The following is a 20,000-nucleotide window of genomic DNA, read 5'->3' on the forward strand; positions in this document are numbered from 1 at the left end:
CAGACGTAGACTACGGTGATAATTTGTTCGTGGATTCGAACGAGTGTGTGTTCGTGGATTCGAACGATGGTAAGTTCGTGGATTCGAATGAGTGTGAGTTCGTGGATTCGAACGAGTGTGATAGAGGTAGCGAGGTTGATCTTGGCATGAGTGAGGCTGAGAGACCTAACTCTATCGTTGACAGTGAGAGCCAAGGGGAAGGCGTAGCTGTCGAGAGTAACGCAGTAAATGTACCAGTATCTAGTACTAGTTACGGTGATGAATTAGGCTTTAACATTTTGGATAAGGATGAGCTAGTCAGGTTGCGGAGAGAGGATGAGACACTAACCCGAATTTTTTAATGTGAGCTGAATGACGATCTCAATTATGTGTGTAAGGAAACTACAGGCGGTCCCCGGGTTACGACGGGTCCGGCTTACGACGTTCCGAGGTTACGACGCTTTTTCTTAAATATTCATTGAAAAATCCGCCCTGGGTTACGACGCTGTTCCGAGGTACGACGCTGACGCTTCGACGCTCCGAGGTTACGACGCTTTTAAAAAACACATATTATGATAAGATAAGAATCCTTTATAGTTTAACACAGTTTCTCTCTCTCTCTCTCTCTCTTTGTATTTTCCAAGAAAATAATCACTATAATTCTCTCTCTCTCTCTCTCTCTCTCTCTCTCTCTCTCTCTCTCTCTCTCTCTCTCTCTCTCTATACTACAAAGATGTATGTTTTTTAGTATGATAAATAAATGATTTACTATTTTCAAATATTAATATTAATTTATACAGCAATAATATCAATTCATTAAAGAAAATACCATAGTGAATTAGTAAGATTTTAGCTTATATTTAAAAAATTATCGAAGAATGAAGGAAATCCCAGTCTTCTCTGTTGAAGGAAATCCCAGTCTTTTCTGTAACCTTTCCAGGTACTAAAACTGTCAGATATATATCATGTTCTGTGACAGCCAAAAGGGGGAAGAGCTGGGGGAGAGCTGCAGTGTTGCAATCAGTCGGTCCTGACATTCTTCTCTCACCTCTATCGGCTATCTCTCTCTATCTCTCTCTCTCTCTCTCTCTCTCTCTCTCTCTCTCTCTCTTCATTTACCGAGACTCGAGATTTTTTATGTAACTTGTACTATTTGTTTTTTTTTTAATGCTTCCAAATAATAATAATAATAATAACTGTAATTACAAAATTCATGTGATAGTATTTAAAGAAATACAATACATACTAATCTATCCATGTCACTTTTAATTAAGGTTAACTCTCTCTCTCTCTCTCTCTTGCCACCACACAATATAATAAGAGTCATAGTGGTAACGCCCTCCCTCTCTTTCGCTGGAAGCGTTAGAAACAAAGAGAGATAAAACACTCTTCTCTCTCTCTCTCTCCTCTCTTTTACGAGATGAAAGAATTTTTTATGGTACTAGTATGTAAAATGTTTATTGATAATTTCAGTTATTGTAATAATAATAATAATAATAATAATAATAAAACTTTAATTACAAAATTCATAATGGTCGTATTTAAAGAGATGAAAATGACCTTTTCATTTCACTTGTAAGGATAATTCCTCTTTCTTACTGAGATGATAGTTAATTTTTATGGTAGATGTACGTGTTTATTATATTTTCAAATAATTAAAATAATAATACTATTATATTTTCAAATAATAATAATAATAATAATAATAATAATAATAATAATAATAATAATAATAGAAATAGTAATAATACGATAAATAATTTCAAAAGAAAATTCTTCCCTTTGTCTTTTTCTGTATCAATTTCCCCACCTCAACTCGAGTGACACTCAAGCTTAACAATGCCATACAATGGTCAACGAATTTAATGGTTGTATGTAACTCTCTCTCTCTCTCTCTCTACTGAGATGAGATCATTTTCATGGACGTGTATGTAATAAGTTTATCATTAATATTTTCCAATAATAATACAAGTACAAAATTCATATCTGAGTATTTTAAATACAATAATCATTCCATTTCTCTCTTTTAAACAACTCTCTCTCTCTCTCTCTCTCTCTCTCTCTCTCTCTCTCTCTCTCTCTTCTCTCTCTCTTCTCCACAAGATACTTGTCATACATTTGGTGTTTCTATTTCTTCCGTTTTATCTCTCTCGCTCTCAGCAAAAGAATTGATAGACAGACAAACATAATTGCACAGTCCTCTTCGTTTCTCTCTTCTCTGGAGAAATATATGTATTTATGGGAGGGGGAAAAAGTTGCCTACAGACATTCATTTCAATCTATTGAAACCTAAGGAGTTATTTTCTCTCTCATTTTCTCTCTCTTCCTTCTCTCTCTCTCTCTCTCTCTCTCTCTCGTTCTCTCTCTCTCTCTCTCTCTCTCTCTCTCTCTCTCTCTCTTGTATTTTAATGAAAATATACAGTAATTTGTGAATACACAGTGTTGCACATGAAAAAAGTAAATTAGTGATAATTTTAGAGATACGGCCCTAAGAAAAATTGCAAATTAGTAGTGAAATTTTCCCTGTGGACATGTTTTCAAGAACGTCGTTCCGGCTTACGACGATTTTCGGGTTACGACGCGTCTTAAGAACGGAACCCCGTCGTAACCCGGGGACCGCCTGTATTTGTTTAAAGGACGAAGTTTTGTGTCGGTATGTTCGACCAAAGTCAGGTAGTAAAGAGGAAGTCACAGAACAATTAGTAGTTCCTAGGAAGCTTCGGGAACTAGTTTTGAAGTTAGCACACGATGAGCAAGGACATTTAGGAGTAAATATAACTTTCAAGTGTATTAGTAGGGCGTACTTTTGGCCTAAGATGAAGAATGATGTGTGTTTTGAGAGGTTTGCTTTAAACTGTCATGAATATCAAATTGCCGGGAAACTGATTCAAGTAATTCCCAGAGTTCCGTTGTGTAATATTCCTTCAGTAGGCGAATCTTTTGATAATGTAATTATAAATATGTTCGGAACTTTGCCTAGAAGTAAGGGTAGAGATGACTGCATAACTAATCTTGATTATTATAAAAACGATCTAAGAGATGTTTGGCAGTTAGCGGAGGAGAACGGAAGTGCTTGGCACTTAGCGAAAGAAAACGCGAAAGGAAGTCAAGGGGGACTTAAAGGGAAACATAAGCTAAGAGCAAACAAAAGAAGTTTGGGTGTAAGAGATAAAGCTTTAGTACTAGTCTCGAGAGAAAGTCCATTTTTACCTTATAAGTACGAAGGTCTTTATTCAGTGTTAGAGGAAAGGGGAAGTATGCATTATAGAATTAATGTGGGTAAGAGTAGAGCAAAGGCAATGAATGTAAATTTGCTTTAGAATTATAAACAACGCCCTGTGCCTTGGCCTCCGCCCTTGTAACAGTGTTACTGAGTGAGATTAGTTTTGAGAAAAGCACAAGAGGTGTTTTAGTATTTATAAGTTGTAATCAGGGTTCAGAAAACGGAAATAGTAAGAGAGAAGGATAATGTTATAGCAGTAGCCTCTAGAGATTTTTCTCAGCATAAGTAGCCTAATAACCGTTTTCTGTTATCGCACAAGTGAGTGTGAGTGGAGAAGCGTGAGTGTTTGACTGCATTGAAGCTTTATGCAGAATTGTTTCCCAGCTGTTTAATTCTTGCTTCTCTTTAGAAAAAAATAAAATTATTTGATTTCATTTTTTTTCTCTTTTGGGGGGGCGTGTAGCCTTCCTTGTGGTACTAGCTTTTCCAGGGAAGTTAGGATTCCCAGTACTACCTGCCACTGCCTTGCTGGCTGTGTTTGTTTTCCCAGAAAGGCATTCACCACTTGTTTGCATTTCTCTATTCTCTGGTCTGTCGGGAATACTTTGGCTTTTATTGTGTCTATAACCATTCCCAGATACTCCAAACGTTGACTTGGATCCAACTGCGACTTCTCCTGATTTATCACAATACCTAGACTGTGACAAAACTGCAAGAGGGTCGCCCTGTCCGAGTAATTTCTCTCTGGACTTCGCTATCACCAGCCAATCGTCTAGATATCTTATTAGCCTGATCCCCTGAGCATGCGCCCACGTCGACACGAGAGTGATCACTCTTGTAAAACTTGAGGAGACGTCGTCAATCCCAAGCACAGGACTTTGAATTCGAAAGCTTGCCCTGCAAGACTGAAGCGGAGAAATTTCCTTGAAGACTGATGGACTGGTATCTGAAAGTATGCGTCCTTCAGATCGATTGTCAGCATAAAGTCCCTGATCCTGACTGCTTATAGAACCGTTTTTGGAGTTTCCATTTTGAAACTGGTTTTTCTTATAAACAGATTCAATGTTGACAGGTCTATTACTGTCCTCCACTCCCCGTTGGCTTTGGGTACCAGGAAAATCCTGCTGTAAAAGCCTTTTGATGGACTGGATACTTGTTCCACAGGCCTTTTTTCCATCATCTTCTTCACTTCCTCTTGCAGAATAATGGCCTTCTGAGATTCCTGAGCATAAGCGAAGTGAGGTAATGGCTGTTCTGTCAGGGGCAGGGTTACCTCGAACGGAATCAAATACCCGACCCTGAGAACATCCACCACCCACTGCTCTGCTCCCAGTTCCTGCCACACCTTCCAGTGATTTGCCAGGCAACCCCCCACTGGTGTGGCCGAGTGATGAGAGGCGCCCATCCTATCTTCTTGAGCCTCTCCCTCTTCCCCTACTCCCCCTTCCTCTGTTGTTTCTATTCTGAAAGGGCCGATGAACTCACCTCTTTGGGGAAGAGGGTCTTGTTGCTCTATTAGGGATGTTATGTCTCACTGTCTTCTTCCGAGGTATTTGCTGTTGCCTTACCTCCATAGAGGTAGCTTGACTGTTAGACGTTTTCCTAACTGCCTGCTGTACCAATCTACCGTTAGTGTCCATCCTTCTTCTATCTATAGTGTCCATCCTTCTTCTATCTATAGCCTCTTCCAGTATGACCTCTGGCAACAGCAACTGCAACTCCAAGATATCCCCATTCCTCATCGCTAACAGGGAATCCAAATCAACAGTGCGGCTCAATCTAGCCAGTGCTGCATCTCTCCTCATTAACAGGATATTTGCCCAAACATTGGCGCTTAAGTTTGTCAAGTATGCAATCGCTTTGGAACCTGATTGTAGCAATCTAATGAACAATGATTCATCCACTACCTTTCTTGTCACTTCTGAGGATGCAATCTTCGCCACTGCTGTTGACCAAAGATCTAACCAAGAAGCAGTCTGAAAGACAGAAGAAGCTGTTGCTTGTAATGTAGCAGCCTCTTGGTAAGTCATCGAAGGGCACTCCATTCTGACCTGATCTAAGGTTAATCCAGGCCTTAACCTTACCACATTAGGGTTCACTTGTCTAGACAGCAAAGGGACTGTCGGTGTCGTATAACATTTCCTTTGTTTCATCATTGGAGGAGGAATAAATTTAAATGATCTATTAGATCTTAAGGAATTATCTCTTCCTGCAATCTGTGCGTTTACGTGTTGTAAAACAGAGTCCGCATGACTCAAACAAGGCAATTCAAACGACACCTTGGTATCCCTTTTCAATCCAAATACCATGTCAATTCCCGGAGGAAGCATACTGGCAGGTGTTTCTGTCTTCTCCGAAAGGTTATTGAATTGATGAATCAAATCAATCACCTCCACATACGAGGCCAGAAACTCTTGGTTTTTTCCTTCCTCCGGCTCTAACATCTGTTCTCCGCCACAGGGGATGTTATTTCACCCTTATCCTCTGGCAAACGGCCGGGAATTTTGCGGCCGCCTGCCCCTACATCTCTGATGGCCGCCGCCGGCTTGATCCTGAATAGTCAGCAAGGGAACGAGAAGCCTCACTCTTTCTCTGCTCACGGATCTAGAGCGAGAATCTCATCTAGACCTCCAAGATGAAGGTTCCCTTGAAACTGAGATAATTTCGTCTATTAGGATTGCTATCGTTTCCGAGCGTCGGAGAATTCGGCCTCGATCTTTCATCCAGAGGAACAATGCCTTCCACAAACGTATCAGACGAAGTTGCCAACTCTCTATTCTTCGTTCTTTTAATAGGAGCCTTATCATCCTTTGTCCATATTTTGAACGGCCTTACGGGCGAAACTGAAACCTGCATTCTATTCTTTGCTGCACCTTTTGCCGCCAACGTTGATTTTGCCAGCAGTATCGTAGTCTTTGTAATCTGTACTGGCAACTCCGCGTCGGCCGCTAGTCTATCGGCCGTCGCCTCTCTCGCTTGTTCGGACTCTTGCAAACGGCTTCGTCCGCTAGCTTTGTGCTTACCAGCCACTGACTTCCCAACTTTCCTGCTGACTGGGATACGACAATCCTGGTCTGAAGATGAAGAAGAATTCACTCTTCTCCTCTTAGCCTGAGGATCAGTCACGAAATCCCGAATCCTCCAACGCTTGACTGGTGCTCGCCGTGACGTAATCAAACTTAGTGATGACGCCGAACTAGAGGAAGACGACGAAGAAGAAGACGAATCATGCCTTTTCTTTTTGTCTTTCTTAGCCATTCTATTCTCTATATCCTGTAATTTCTCCATTACAGTGTGTACTGCCAAGTCAGAAGGCGTATTTGAGTCCAGGTGCAGCGAATTAGGCCGAGAAGCAGTAGTCTGTGACGTCATCGCATCTGCCATATCGGTGTGTGACGTATGTTGTGACGTCACCAATCTTGTAGGGAGAGACTGTGCGGCTTCTGCTGGCATCCGCACGTTTGCCACCAAACTACCCCCCACATTCTGCATCGCTGTAAACATAGAATTTGATGGCGTAGCCGCAGCATTATTTCCCATAAATTGCAAGTCAGGGGGATGAGGAACATTCAGCGCTGCCGGACCCTGCTGGAATCGTGATGCCATATAATGCGCCAGCAAACCCTCCAAGGTTGGTACGCCTGGTAGGCCTACCGCTGCCCACGTACCTTCCATTCTATGAGCTTCGGGAGCCGGCGTCTGGAACAAAGATGGCGATGCTCCCCCCTACCTGCTGGGAACAAAGGAGCATACATATTATGCATAAAATTACCCAAAAACCATCCTGACGTTTCCGATAACGAATCGCTAGGAGAAACCGAAGGGGTATGGGACAAATCAAAAGCAGGTGGCGAAACATATGGAGCAGTCTGGTTTATTGCCAATACAAAAGAAGCCGGTAAGGTTTGGTCATCCAAAGATGGCGTCACCTCCTTCCTTTTGTACTGGCCTTTCTCATAAAACTTTTTCCACTGTTCCACCGACCAACTCCGACAAACAGAACATGGATTAGTAATCGTACATACGTTTTCCCTGCACCTACTACACGTTGGATGAGGATCCGTCGACACCGAAGTTAGGAATCTAGAACATGGAAAGCCACTGACTCTGGGGCATTTCCTTTGTCTCCTCTTCAAAATGGCAGAAGATCCCGATGGTGAAGCGAAAATTTCCATCATACCACTTATACGCTCTTACCGATCACACTCACACTGAGCACACTCAGAGAAAGAAAAAGTAATACGAAAAAGGAAAAATGAAATGGATAAAAAACGGGCAAACTGAAAACCGGCTTTAAATCAGATAGACAGTAAACACGTTTTATCTTAAAGGCGGTAGGAATATAACTGGTGGGTCACAGGACGCCGAGGGCATTCTGGGTATACATGCCCCGTGACCTGGTATAGATGCCAATAGTCCCTGGATCTCACAAGTGTAATTTTAATTCTAGATGCCAATAGTCCCTGGATCTCACTAGTGTAATTTTAATTCTACCGGTTTTCAGCTTGGCGCTAGTAAATCCTGATGTTAAGACCGAAAGTTTGTTCTGTATATGAACAAACACTATTTTAATGAAATCTATACTATATAGTTATAAAATGATGAAGTTAAAATATATGAGTAATAAAATGATAAAAAGCAGTGTCAGAACGTAGCTAGTAGGAGGCTAAGTCAGAAAATAGGTTATTTGTATGTGGAATTACCTAAAGGCTTAATTTTTTAGGGATGTATTAGGTTAACGTAAAACTATTATTATTTCTTTTGTTGATTTAAATCAGCCTTGTTTACTTTTAAGTTAAATTTTTACTGAGTATGTTTACTCTTGTATTACAGTAAGTTAACCCTTAAACACCTATTGGACGTATTTTACATCGAGATAAATTGTCTCTTGGGTTCCGACCAGACGTAATTTACGTCGACATACACAAATTTTTTTTTTTAATTCGCGTAAAAATACTTATAGGCCTACCAACCTAAAACTTCTGAATCACGCGCCTTGGGGGATGCTGGGAGTTCACGGATCGAGGTGTTGTTTTTTTTAGAAGCGTGACCCAGGTGCGCATGCGCGAAATGCCTCCTTCTCGCATCAGTCAGCATCAGCGCCGCGTCGTCCAAGAGCGATCTTTTGTCGCAATCGAGTTTTCCTGAACTTGTGCGAGACTGAATATTTGTGGAGGTACAGGACGTACATAGAGATGTCTCAACGACGTGTGGACCGTGAAAGGCGCGTTTTACCCGTCGGAAGGGATTGCGTAAGGCGTATCTTGGACTTGGATGCTGGCGAAGGACCAAGCACCCAAGATGACCTGGCGCCTCAACGCCGTTCTGTGCGGCCACGTGTAGATGAAAGTGGTTTAGGATCACAACGTGTCTCTCGTGTGCCTTTAGTAACCCCTAGGAAGCATCGGGGCGTCCTTAGGGGCATTCGTAGGAATTTGGGAGGCCTCCAACCAAAGAAACATAGAGGAGTACTTATCGGAGCTTGATCGGGAATATGTCGCAAGTCCTCATTTTGATAATGGATGGTCATCTAGTGATGAGGACATCAGTCCTGATGTCAGTGATGACGAATATTTGCCCCCGATATCCGTTCGAGGCTCACATCCCGAAAGTGAGCCCGAATTTAGTGGTTTTAGTGCATATGAGGGGGAATCTGAGGAAGGGGAGGATGAGGATATGGGGTCTAGTTTTATCACAGATGACGATACTGAAAGCAAAGGCCTAAGTGAGGAAGATGGGCCAAAGGGGGGGGTTCGTGTGCAAAATTGTCGTATCGCTGGCGGGGCTGCAACCTCACTGACATGGCGCATTTTTTGGGGTTCCACATTTATTTTGGTATGATGCCTGCTGCCAACATCATGCAATATTGGAGGTGGAATTTTTTTTTAAGTATGCCCAATGTGCCCAACGTTATGCCCCATGATAGTTTCCTGGCGTTGGACAGGTATTTCAACGCCTTCAACCAAAGGGCCATACCCTGGAATAACCGCGATCGCCTCCTCCTAATCCGCCCAGTGTTGGAATACATTCGTGAATGGTGTAGAATTCTTGTGGTTCCTGGAAAGAACCTTTCTTTGGATGAAGGGATGATGCCTTACAAAGGACGTCTAAGTATTAAAGTGTATAACCCCAAGAAGCCGAAGAAATATGGAGTGAAATTTTTCTTTTATTACCGAGTCCAACACTGGATACGTCGTGGACTTTTCGGTGTATTCTGGTGTCTTCTCCACGCTGCGTGACACTGTATTCAGTCTTGTGGATCGTTTCCGTAACCAGGGATATCACCTGTTTATAGATAATTATTATAACTCGGTATCCCTGGCCCAGGAACTGTATGAAGCAGGTGTGCATGTCAGTGGTACCCTTCAGTTAGTGCCTGGGGCCCCGAATGCCCTCAAGAGGTACGCTAGCCATCCGCAACATCTGGCAAGAGGAGAGACAGAGTGGCAGCGGAAGGGCGCTGTCTTTGTCATCTGTTAGAAGGGGGTCCGACTCGTCCCCATTATTACGACGAGTCATGAACCCATCCAAGAAGAGGTCATACAGCGGAAGAAGACACGTCGACAGGGCCGAGTTGTGTTTGAGCAGCTTCGTCTTGAGCGGCCTACTGTCATTGGGCACTACAACAAGCACATGGGAGGAGTTGATCTCTTTGATCAACTCACCCAGGATTATCCCTTTGCCAGGAGAACCAGGAGGTGGACACAGAAGCTCCTCAAATACATCCTTCAGTTGGCCATCCAAAATGCCTACATACTCTACTGTGGGTACCACGGTGACCATCTCCGGAGGTTGTCCCACATACAGTTCCTCGAGGTAGCCAGGAATGCCCTCATCAACTTCAATCCCGATAAGTGGCCTTCCTAGAGGAAAGGGCAGATATTAGGAGGGCCAACTTTGGTCAACCTGCCGCCGCCCCTGGTGCCGACGCCCCTGCTGACGACGCCCCCGCTGACGACGCCCCTGGTGCTGACGCCACTGCTGACGACGCCCCTTCTGCCGGCCCCGCCATCACCGCTTCTCATCGGGTAGTGGACCCTGTGTGTCAGCTGTAGCCAGGGGATAACACACTGGAGGCCCTAGAAGGGCACAGGCAGAAATGGTGCCGGGTGTGCCATATGAATGGCAAAAGGAGAGACACCTGGTTCTTCTGTCGTACCTGCAAAGTAGCTCTTTGCAGGATAGGGGAGTGTGACCGTAAATACCACAATACGGTCTTTTATTGGAGTGTGCCTAATCAACCGACAGCGGAGGGCGCACGGGGCCGCCGGGCCCATCAGCAGTAAGGGAGCGCGTCTCCCTCCTCCACCTGTACCTCGTCATGTCAAGAGGAAAAAAATGCAAGACTCTTCAACGTAGGAGGGAGAAAACAAGAGAAGTACAAAGAGCCAGGATTACGAGTGAGTATTCTGCATTTTTTTTATATCTACTTTTATATTTATTACAAGTTTTTATATATACGTATGTATTGATGCATGATATATTTTATTTCATTTTATGCAGAAAAAAAAAAAAAAAAAAAAAAAAAAAAAAAAAAAAAAAGTTTCACCTGCATTCCTTTTATTTATGTATTCATACCAGAATCGAAAAGTGTATAAATATATATATATATATATATATATATATATATATATATATATTATATATATATATATATATATATATATAGTTGTGTTTGGGTAAGCAAAATACATAACACTCTAGTAATTTCCAATCATCTATCTTCATTTTGAAACAGATTCGAAGTCTCTAGCACAATATTTAGATTTATGGTGAATTTTTGAAAAAAACTTTTTCCTTCCCTGCCCGCGCCGATTCTCCGCCGCAAATCTCCGAAATGCGTACGTCGCATTCTCCTAATATTTGCTCCTTTTCATATTAGGCATTTCATAAAGTTTTATATATAAAAATGTGCGCAATTTAATGTAGAATACAACAAAAAAATATTTGAAGGTTGTAGCTTTTCTCATTCTTGGAATAATTGCAAATAAATCTCGATAACTAGAAAAAAAACTACGTTCGGCCAACTTTGACTCACCCGAAATGGTCAATAAACGCAATTGTAAGTAAAAACTCTTACTGTCTAGTAATATTCAGTCATTTATCTTAATTTTGAAACAAATTCGAAGTCTCTAGCACAATACCAAAATGATCGCAATTTAGTGTAACAACGAAAAAAAATTAACTCGTTACCTTTAACCGTTTTGCGCACAGAGCGATTTGAATACAATTATATGAAATTTTGTTTTCTAGCTATCATATATCGCATTATTTATATATGATAATGATTTTTTTTCATTTCTGATGGTTGCATACTAAACTTCAAGCAATGACAAAAAAAAGGAGCCAAAAATGAACTCCTAATCTTGAAAACTAAGCGCGCTGTGATTTTTTGAAAAAAATATTTTTTCCGCTTCCACGCTCACTCCAAAACCCCCCCGGCACACGGAAGACGATTTTTAATATACCGCTTCGGCATTTAAGGGTTAAGTGCCTTTATGATTGTTTGTCAGTGTTTTTGCACCTCCTCCTCCTCCTTTGTGTATTAGTGAACTATTGTTTTAACGATTGTTATTCTTTTGCTTTGAGTGTTTACAAACACTGGAAAGGTGATGAGTGGACATGGTGGACCGTCGACGGCAGTTCGGGTTTTGACAAGCTCTCCCCAGGACTATTTCCTGTCGCAGCATTTATATTTTGTTCAATTTGGAGGACGATTTAGAACCTGCACCTTTCAAACCACTCGCTTGGAGTTTTCTATCACGGATTCTGGCAGACACAGATATACGTCTCTTGTGCGTGTGTCTCCTTGGATCACGGCGTTTTTCCGCGCAGGTGTAGTTGTCACCTGTGACCTTCACACGGCAGTGGAAAGTTTTCCCGTTGGAGGATTTTGACGGGAAAACGACCTCTGACAGGAAAACCAGTGTCGTTGCCGTATCCCGGCACTGGATTTTGGATTTACCTGCCGTGTTATCCCTTTTCGTCCAGCTGCTGTATACGGGAGTGAGAGCAACTTGGCTCGTTAGGTGACAAGTAGGGAGGCTGCCGCCAGGTAAGACGAATTATCGTTCCTCTTCCCTCGGGACAATGTGTGGCTCGTTTGTACCTGGTGTACAGTATTTGCTCTTCTGTTAGCTGTTTGGATTGATCACGGCGCAGGATTCAACCCCTTTTCTGATACTTCATTGGAGGTGAAGTTATATACTTTTGGTAATTTTGATATTGTTATATATATATATATATATATATATATATGTATATATATATATATATATTATATATATATATATATATATATATATATATATATATATATATATATATATATATATATATATATATATATTATATATATATATATATATATATATATATACACAGGCGGCCCTCGGTTAGCGGCAGGGGTTCCGTTCCTGGCCACCGACGCCAAGCGATTTTCGACGTTGAGCGATTTTAAAGCCTACGGCCGCCGCACACCTTTCGAAACTCTAGACCAGTCAAAGGCGCCGTAATCCCACAACGGCGCAATAAGTAAAACTATATTTATGCAGTATAGTACTATAGAATTTACTGTACAGTACATGTGGGTGTCTAGAGTATGTAAAGATATAATAAAGTTTATACAGTGTACAGGTAGCTGTAGTGTTCAGGTTATGATCATTAGTCTTATGATAGTCCGATTTTATGAGAGATCAAATTACAATGGCCTAACTTTATCCATCTAGTTACATAAGTTCAATAACAGCAAAAGAGAATGATGAAAGTGTGGTTTTAATGTTATATTCGTTGCGTGAACGTGTACAGCCATGAACAACCCAACGAGAAACGACTTTTTTTTTTCTAAGTACAACCGAACTGGATAACATCTGTTTGGCTTGTATTTCGATCATCGTACTACAGTGCAACATTGCCGTATTTGTTATAAATGGCGTTATGTATAGAATAGAACTGAGATATCTTAATGTAATAACTTTATTCGCTATAGATCAGAGATCAATATAGATTAAAGATCAACCGGGAAATATACCGTTAAATTTAAACCTAGTTTATACTGAAGCTGAGAAAACTGTTCAAGCTGCTAATGACTATTATCGTACATCGGCAACAAGGATATAAACTGCAGTAAACATCTGCCATCACACACAACTGTAGATAAAATTGGGATAAAATCATTTTAATCAAAACTACTGTGCTTGAAAGAAAACATTTTACTGTTGGTTTCACGGCGATATAAGATAAATAATGTAAAGTTCGTATTACGATGATATAAAGGATTATTGCGAACGGAATCACGTAATTTTTTACGCAATAAACATGCCGCCAACGTAATCTGTTAACAAAAAAAATAGTAGTTCACATTCACAACGAGACATATTCAATAAATATTTCCACCCTAAAAAACACGCTGTATAAGGAAAAAATAACTTTGTCTCATACAAGTCAGTATATAGATATTCGTTTATGCTAACTAGAAGCAAGAGCATTCGCTCAGAATTGCGTTATGGTGAAACAAACTCGTATTCATCAGCTGATTTCAAACCACAACATTGGCCGCTCCGCGGAATACGGGCTTAAGTTTGCCGTAGTATTTTAAAATACAATAATATGAGAATACATATGAAATTTTCATTATTAAAATGAAGTTTTATTGTATACTTACCGAACAATTATAGAGCCGTGATTTCCACGAGCGGCAGGATACTAAATTCAAATTTAGCGCGTCGGCGTCGCCAACACTGGTGGTGATGACGTCATCTCCCTCCACTCGCGGGAGAACCAGGTACAACTGCCCAGGTGAATCCAATTCTTTCTGCCCGTCCTTCCACCTAAGGGGAGGAGGGTGGGTATAATCATAATTGTTCGGTAAGTATACAATAAAACTTAATTTTAATAATGAAAATTTCATTTTTATTGTAGTGTCTTACCGAACAATTATAGAGCTGATTACACATTTATGGGAAGGTGGGATTCAGTGGACCACTAGTATTTTTAAATGGTTACATTTATTGCAATACCAGTAAACACTCAAGGTGTCTGTTGTACCTTACCTTGTAAGAGAGCTACAGCAGACTGTTACTGCCTCTGGTCGGTGCTCTTCTTACTATTGTAGAGGAATTGGAATTTGACCAAAGTTAGCCTCTACAGGAGTGGAATCCTTCCGTAGTTCAAGCGAGTCAAGGCTGACTGACGGAGGATAGTAACAACAAAGATTGCCCTTGCCTGGGGCTAAGACCAGAAAATTCAATCATACAAAACATTTGTCCCACCAAAAACACCGATTTAAAAACATATATACCCAACCATTGTAAAATCTGACCTATCAGACTGTGAGTATCCCAGGTACTCAGTACCCCCAGCTTCCCTTGAACTCGACAACCTATTCAAGGTGAAAAGTTAGCATAGGAGTGAGACCCTGTGCCGTTTCTCCAACACCATGCCAGAAACCGCCACCGGACCTAACGTTTTACAATTCTCGAAAACCGTTTCTATCTCTTTGAGATAATGACTCGCAAAAACCGAATTCGATATTCGATCTCCAGAACGTGCTCTGAAGAATCGAAGCTAAAGATAAATTCTTTCTGAATGCTAAAGAAGTTGCCACTGCTCTAACCTTGTGAGCTTTAACTCTCAGAACGGAAAGATTGTCGTTCTCGGACTGCGAGTGAGCTTCCCTGATAAGCTCTCTAATAAAGAACGATATAGCATTCTTAGAAAGAGGACGAGAGGGATTTTGAACCGAGGTCCAGAGCTTAGAAGATTGTCCTCTAATACCCTTAGTGGCAAACAGATACTGCTTAATAGCCCTGACTGGACATAAGAGCCTTTCTTCCTCCTCATGTCCAACCAAATCAGATAAGTTCCTTACCACAAAACTCCTCGGCCAAGGATTAGAAGGATTCTCATTTTTGGCTAGAAAGGTCAAAGATACCGAAAATACAGCATTGCCTTGAGAGAAACCGACTCTTTTGTCTATAGCGTGCAATTCGCTGACACGCTTAGCAGAAGCTAGTGCAATAAGAAAAAGTGCCTTCTTAGTCAAGTTCCTGAGTGAAGCCGACTTCAAAGGCTCAAACGGTGGCCCCATGAGGAACTTAAGCACCACATCTAAGTTCCAAGCCACTGTATCTTGCGGGAGCTTAGTGGTTTCGAAGAAACCTAATGAGGTCCGACAGATCTGAATTGGAGGAAATATCCAAACCTCGATGTCGAAAAACCGAAGAGAGCATGGCTCTATATCCTCTGATCGTTGAAGGAGCCAGTTTCTTAGAGTTCCTAAGAAATAGAAGAAAATCTGCTATTTCTGTTAAAGAGGTCGCAGAAGTAGAGACTTTAGCACTTCTACACCACTCTGAAGATTCTCCACTTCCTTGATAGAGTTTTTGTTAGAAGACTCTCTCCTACAACGAGCGATAGCTTCTGCAGCTCTTCTTGAAAATCCTTTCGCTCTGACAGATTCCGGACAGTCTGAACCCTGTCAGAGCTAGAGCGGACAAGTTTTGGTGGAACCTCTTGAAGTGAGGTTGTTTGAGAAGCCACTTCTCTGGAGGAAGAAGTCTGGGGAAGTCTACTAACAACTGGAGAAGGTCCGGGGAACCACTCTTTCCTGGGCCAAAAGGGAGCGATTAACGTTAGTGTTACATTGCTGTGCGAAATGAACTTGTTCAGCACCTCTCTTATTAGACCGAACGGAGGGAATCCATAAGCTTCCAGACCCGACCAATCCAACAGCATTGCGTCCACCGACCAAGCTAGAGGATCTGGGACTGGAGAACAAAAGAGAGGAAGACGGTTGTTCCTTGATGTCGCGAACAGGTCTATTGCGGTCGGTGGGGCCCCAAAGGCGCAAAGTTTCTGACAAATTTTTCTTGTTGTCCAAAGTCCACTCCAGAGGTAACACTTGCTGTTGACGACTTAACTCGTCCGCCAGGACGTTCATCTCTCCCCGGAACAAATCTCGGGACTAGCTGAACCTTCGCTTCGTTTGACAGGAGGAGATCCTTGGCTACTTCGTATAGAGAGAAAGACTGAGTCCCCCCCCTGTTTTCCGCACGTACGAGAGAGCCGTGGAGTTGTCGGAATGCACTGCCACTACTCGACCTTCTACTAAGCTCCGAAACTGTCTGAGCCCCAGGAAAATTGCTAACAGTTCCTTTACATTTATGTGGAACTTCTTCTCCTTCTCTGACCAAGCTCCTGAAGTCCGTTGATTTCCCAGTATGGGCTCCCCAACCTGTGTCCGATGCGTCGGAAAAGAACTGTAGGTTCGGGAGGATGGGTCGTAAATCTAACCCTTCTTCCAACCTTGCTCGAGAGAGCCACCACCTTAGGTCCTCTTTTATTTGATCTGTGACAGGAAAGGTAACGAGGTCTGGTTGTGTCTTCCTGCAACCAAGAGGCTCTCAGGAAAAACTGCAGAGGTCTCATGTGCAGTCTTCCCGTCACCAAATTTCTCACTGACGTCAATTTGCCTAGGAGCCTCATCCACTGATTGGCAGAACTTGACCTTTTTGTCCAAGAACTCCTGAACTGTCTCCAGACAGCCTTGAACCCTCTTCGGGGACAGAAAAGCCCGAAAAACTTGAGCATTCAGAATCATCCCCAAATAAAGGATGCTCTGAGATGGAACCAACTGGGACTTCTGTTTGTTGACCAGAATTCCTAACTTTCTGGCAAGATCCAGAGTTGTTCCAAGGTCCTTCATGCACCGACTCTCTGATTCCGACCGGAGAAGCCAATCGTCCAGATAGAGGGAGGTTCTTACTCCTAATATGTGCAGCCAGCTTCCTATCGGGGATAGAACCCTGGTGAAAACTTGAGGAGCGGTCGCTAGTCCGAAGCAAAGCGCCCGAAACTGAAACACCTTGCCTTCGAACATGAACCTCAGGTACTTCCGAGATTCGCGATGTATCGGAATGTGAAAATAAGCGTCTTGCATGTCCAGAGAGACCATCCAATCCCCCAGTATGATGGACTCCAGAACCGACCGAGTGGTCTCCATATGAAATTTTGTTTTCTGGACATGCAAGTTCAGGGCGCTCACATCCAAAACCGGCTCCAGCCCCTGATGACTTGGGAACTACAAAAAGGCGATTGTAAAAGCCTGGAGGAAAATCCCCTTCTATCTGTTCTATCGCTTCTTTGAGAACAAGCGCTTCCACTTCTGCGGCTAGCGCCAGAAATTTGTCTGAGCCCGGAGAGTATGCCTGGAATGGAATTGGCACAGGTGAGAGCGAGGGAGGTGAAACGAGAGGAATACGATAGCCGAACTTGAGTACTTGTACTACCCAGGCTTCTGCTCCTCTGTTTTCCCATTCCTCCCAAAATAGAGCCAGCCTGTCTCCCACTGTGCATGAAGAACGAGCTTTCATTTGGAAGGTTGTTAACCTTGCGGCCGAGGCCTTAGACTGAGTCGCAAATTCGACTTCGGCCGAAAGAAGCGCTTGGGTTTTCTCCCTCGAAAAGGCGCTTGGGCCAGAGGAGAAACCGAAGGAACAGTCTCCACAGGAGCTTTAGGTCTCTTAGTAGACTGTGCCAGTAAATCCGAAGTAGATTTCTTATCTAGCGCAGACGAAACTGACAACACTACATCGTCTGGAAAGAGGTTATCTTTCACAAAAGGAGCAAACAAGAGAGCAGACTTCTGTTGGGAAGTAACCCTTTTAGAAGCAAAGGAGCACCAAAGTTTGCCTTTTCTTAGGGTACCAAAGGCGATGAGCGAAGCTAACTCATCACATCCATCCCTAATGGATTTTGTCCGCACAGGACAGAACACCAATCCAATCCTCCGCTAACTCCTGAGAAAGAGAGGACAGTCTTCGATCTTGGCCGCTAAAGCGCCAATAGTCCAATCAAGAAGCTAAAGACTTCCAAAAGTTTAAATTGATTCTTTACAACGTGGTCCAACTCAGGCGCTGTAAAGAAAACTTTTGCTGCGGCGAAAGCAGATCTTCTAGAGGAGTCGATTAAACTGGAGAAGTCTCCCTGGGAGGAGGCAGAAACTCCCAGAGAAGGAGCTTCCCCAGTTACATAAAACCTATACATCTTACGAAGCAACTTAGAGGGAGGGTAAGCAAAAAGAGCCTTCCCTAAGTCTCTTTCATAGACATCATTTTCTCCGTCTCTTTCAACGAATGTCTAACCGCTTTAGATAGAACAAGTTTTGGGAGGAGAGGGTCTGAAGTTTTTCCTCCTCATCAAAAAAGTCGAGAAGTTTGGGGAGCGCGAGCCGCTTTCTCAAAATAATCTGGATAAGATACCAGAAGAAATCTAAGGAGACGTGAATAACACGAGAGGTGATGTGAATCCTCCTCCTCTACTTCTTCTTCATTCTCCGATACTGCCGAAGAAGTAGACGGAACTACAACCGGATCTGAAGGTTTCGAACCACCCTTGGACTCATTCATCCAGTTGGTTAACATCTCTAACTGCTTGCGCAAAGGCGCCAGAGACAAATCAAAAAACAGTTAACGTAGGCTTGGAAGAGCCTAAATGTTCAGCAGGAGGCGGAAAAACTACTTGCGCCTCGCTCGGAGCCGCCGAAATTCGAGGAGAAACAGGCGCATCAGGCGTAACAGACGAAAAAGCGCCTAAAGAAACACCCTTAGAACTGCTAGCTACAGCGCTAAAACCACAATCTCTACTAGTAGATGGAGCCGAAAAAGGCACAGATTGAGGCGACGAACGAGCCGCTAACGGCCGAGGCGCAACCCTACTCTCAGACTCCCTTATACCGCTTGACTGGAGGAGCGAAGAATCGGCGCCTGAACGCCTCTTTAAGGGACGCGAAACGGGCAAATCTCGCCAAGAGCGCCGCGCGACCGGAGACGAATCGCTTGAATCATTCGAAAGGCGTCTGACCGCAACACCTTTCCAACGCTTAACCAAGCCCTGTTGAGGCGCAACAGGCTCAACAAGAGAGGCGCCTGTCTGTGGGCAAAATCCCGATCGACTCCTTGGACTTCCGGTATGTCTTCTCCCCGGTGCGGGGGAGCTGGACAGTGACCTTTGTCTAGGAGACGTGTCAGGACAGACAGACCGCACCCTCAAACTACACTCTTAACCTGAAGCCCGATTTTTCTCCAAAAACGTCTTAACTGAATTAACAAGTTGCAAAACCGTATTCGCTAGTACCGAAAATTTCTGATCTAACCTCGATTCCAGACTGGCAATGGTGTCGGAAGAAACTACACGGGAAGCCGGAGAAGTGGGATTAGTAGGAGAATAGGAGGTGTAGTTAAAGGAGACATAACAATTTGAGGAGGAAACAGAAGGAACAGATGCATCGCAAGACGAAGCAGAGCTAAGTCTACTTTCCCTAAGCGCTGCTTTTCTAATTCTGTCTTTAGCTTAATTTCTCCAAGTATGACTAAAAAACTTCCATTGAGAATCAGTCCAATCATAACACTCGTTACATGTTCGATCTGCTGAACAAACCTGTCCCCTACACTTAACACATTTAGTGTGAGAATCATACTCTAACTTGGATAATCTAGTTTTACATCCTGAGATGCAAAACCTAACTCCCGACGGACTAGAATCCGACATGGCAACGCCTAAATAAAAGCAAAATAACAACAACGCCAAAAAAGAGTAACTTCACCAATTCCGAAGATCAAATCCACAAGAAAACAAAAAAGCGAAGCAAAGTCATCCAAACCGCACCGACCACCGATGTTCACCGGACGCCGGCAGGAAAAGAATTGGACTTCACTTCTGGGCAGTTGTACCTGGTTCTCCCGCGAGTGGAGGAGATGACGTCATCACCACCAGTGTTGGCGACGCCGACGCGCTAAAT

The 20,000-nt window shown here is 42.9% G+C and overlaps 1 protein-coding gene across 3 annotated transcripts in view; it reads right to left on the reverse strand.

The window, feature by feature from the left end:
* LOC135219431 (uncharacterized) overlaps positions 1-20,000 on the reverse strand; it is a 751,318-nt gene that overhangs the window by 305,546 nt on the left and 425,772 nt on the right. The window lies entirely within an intron of this gene.

Source organism: Macrobrachium nipponense, chromosome 1 (assembly GCF_015104395.2).
Source record: "Macrobrachium nipponense isolate FS-2020 chromosome 1, ASM1510439v2, whole genome shotgun sequence".
Taxonomy (NCBI): Eukaryota; Metazoa; Arthropoda; class Malacostraca; order Decapoda; family Palaemonidae; genus Macrobrachium; species Macrobrachium nipponense.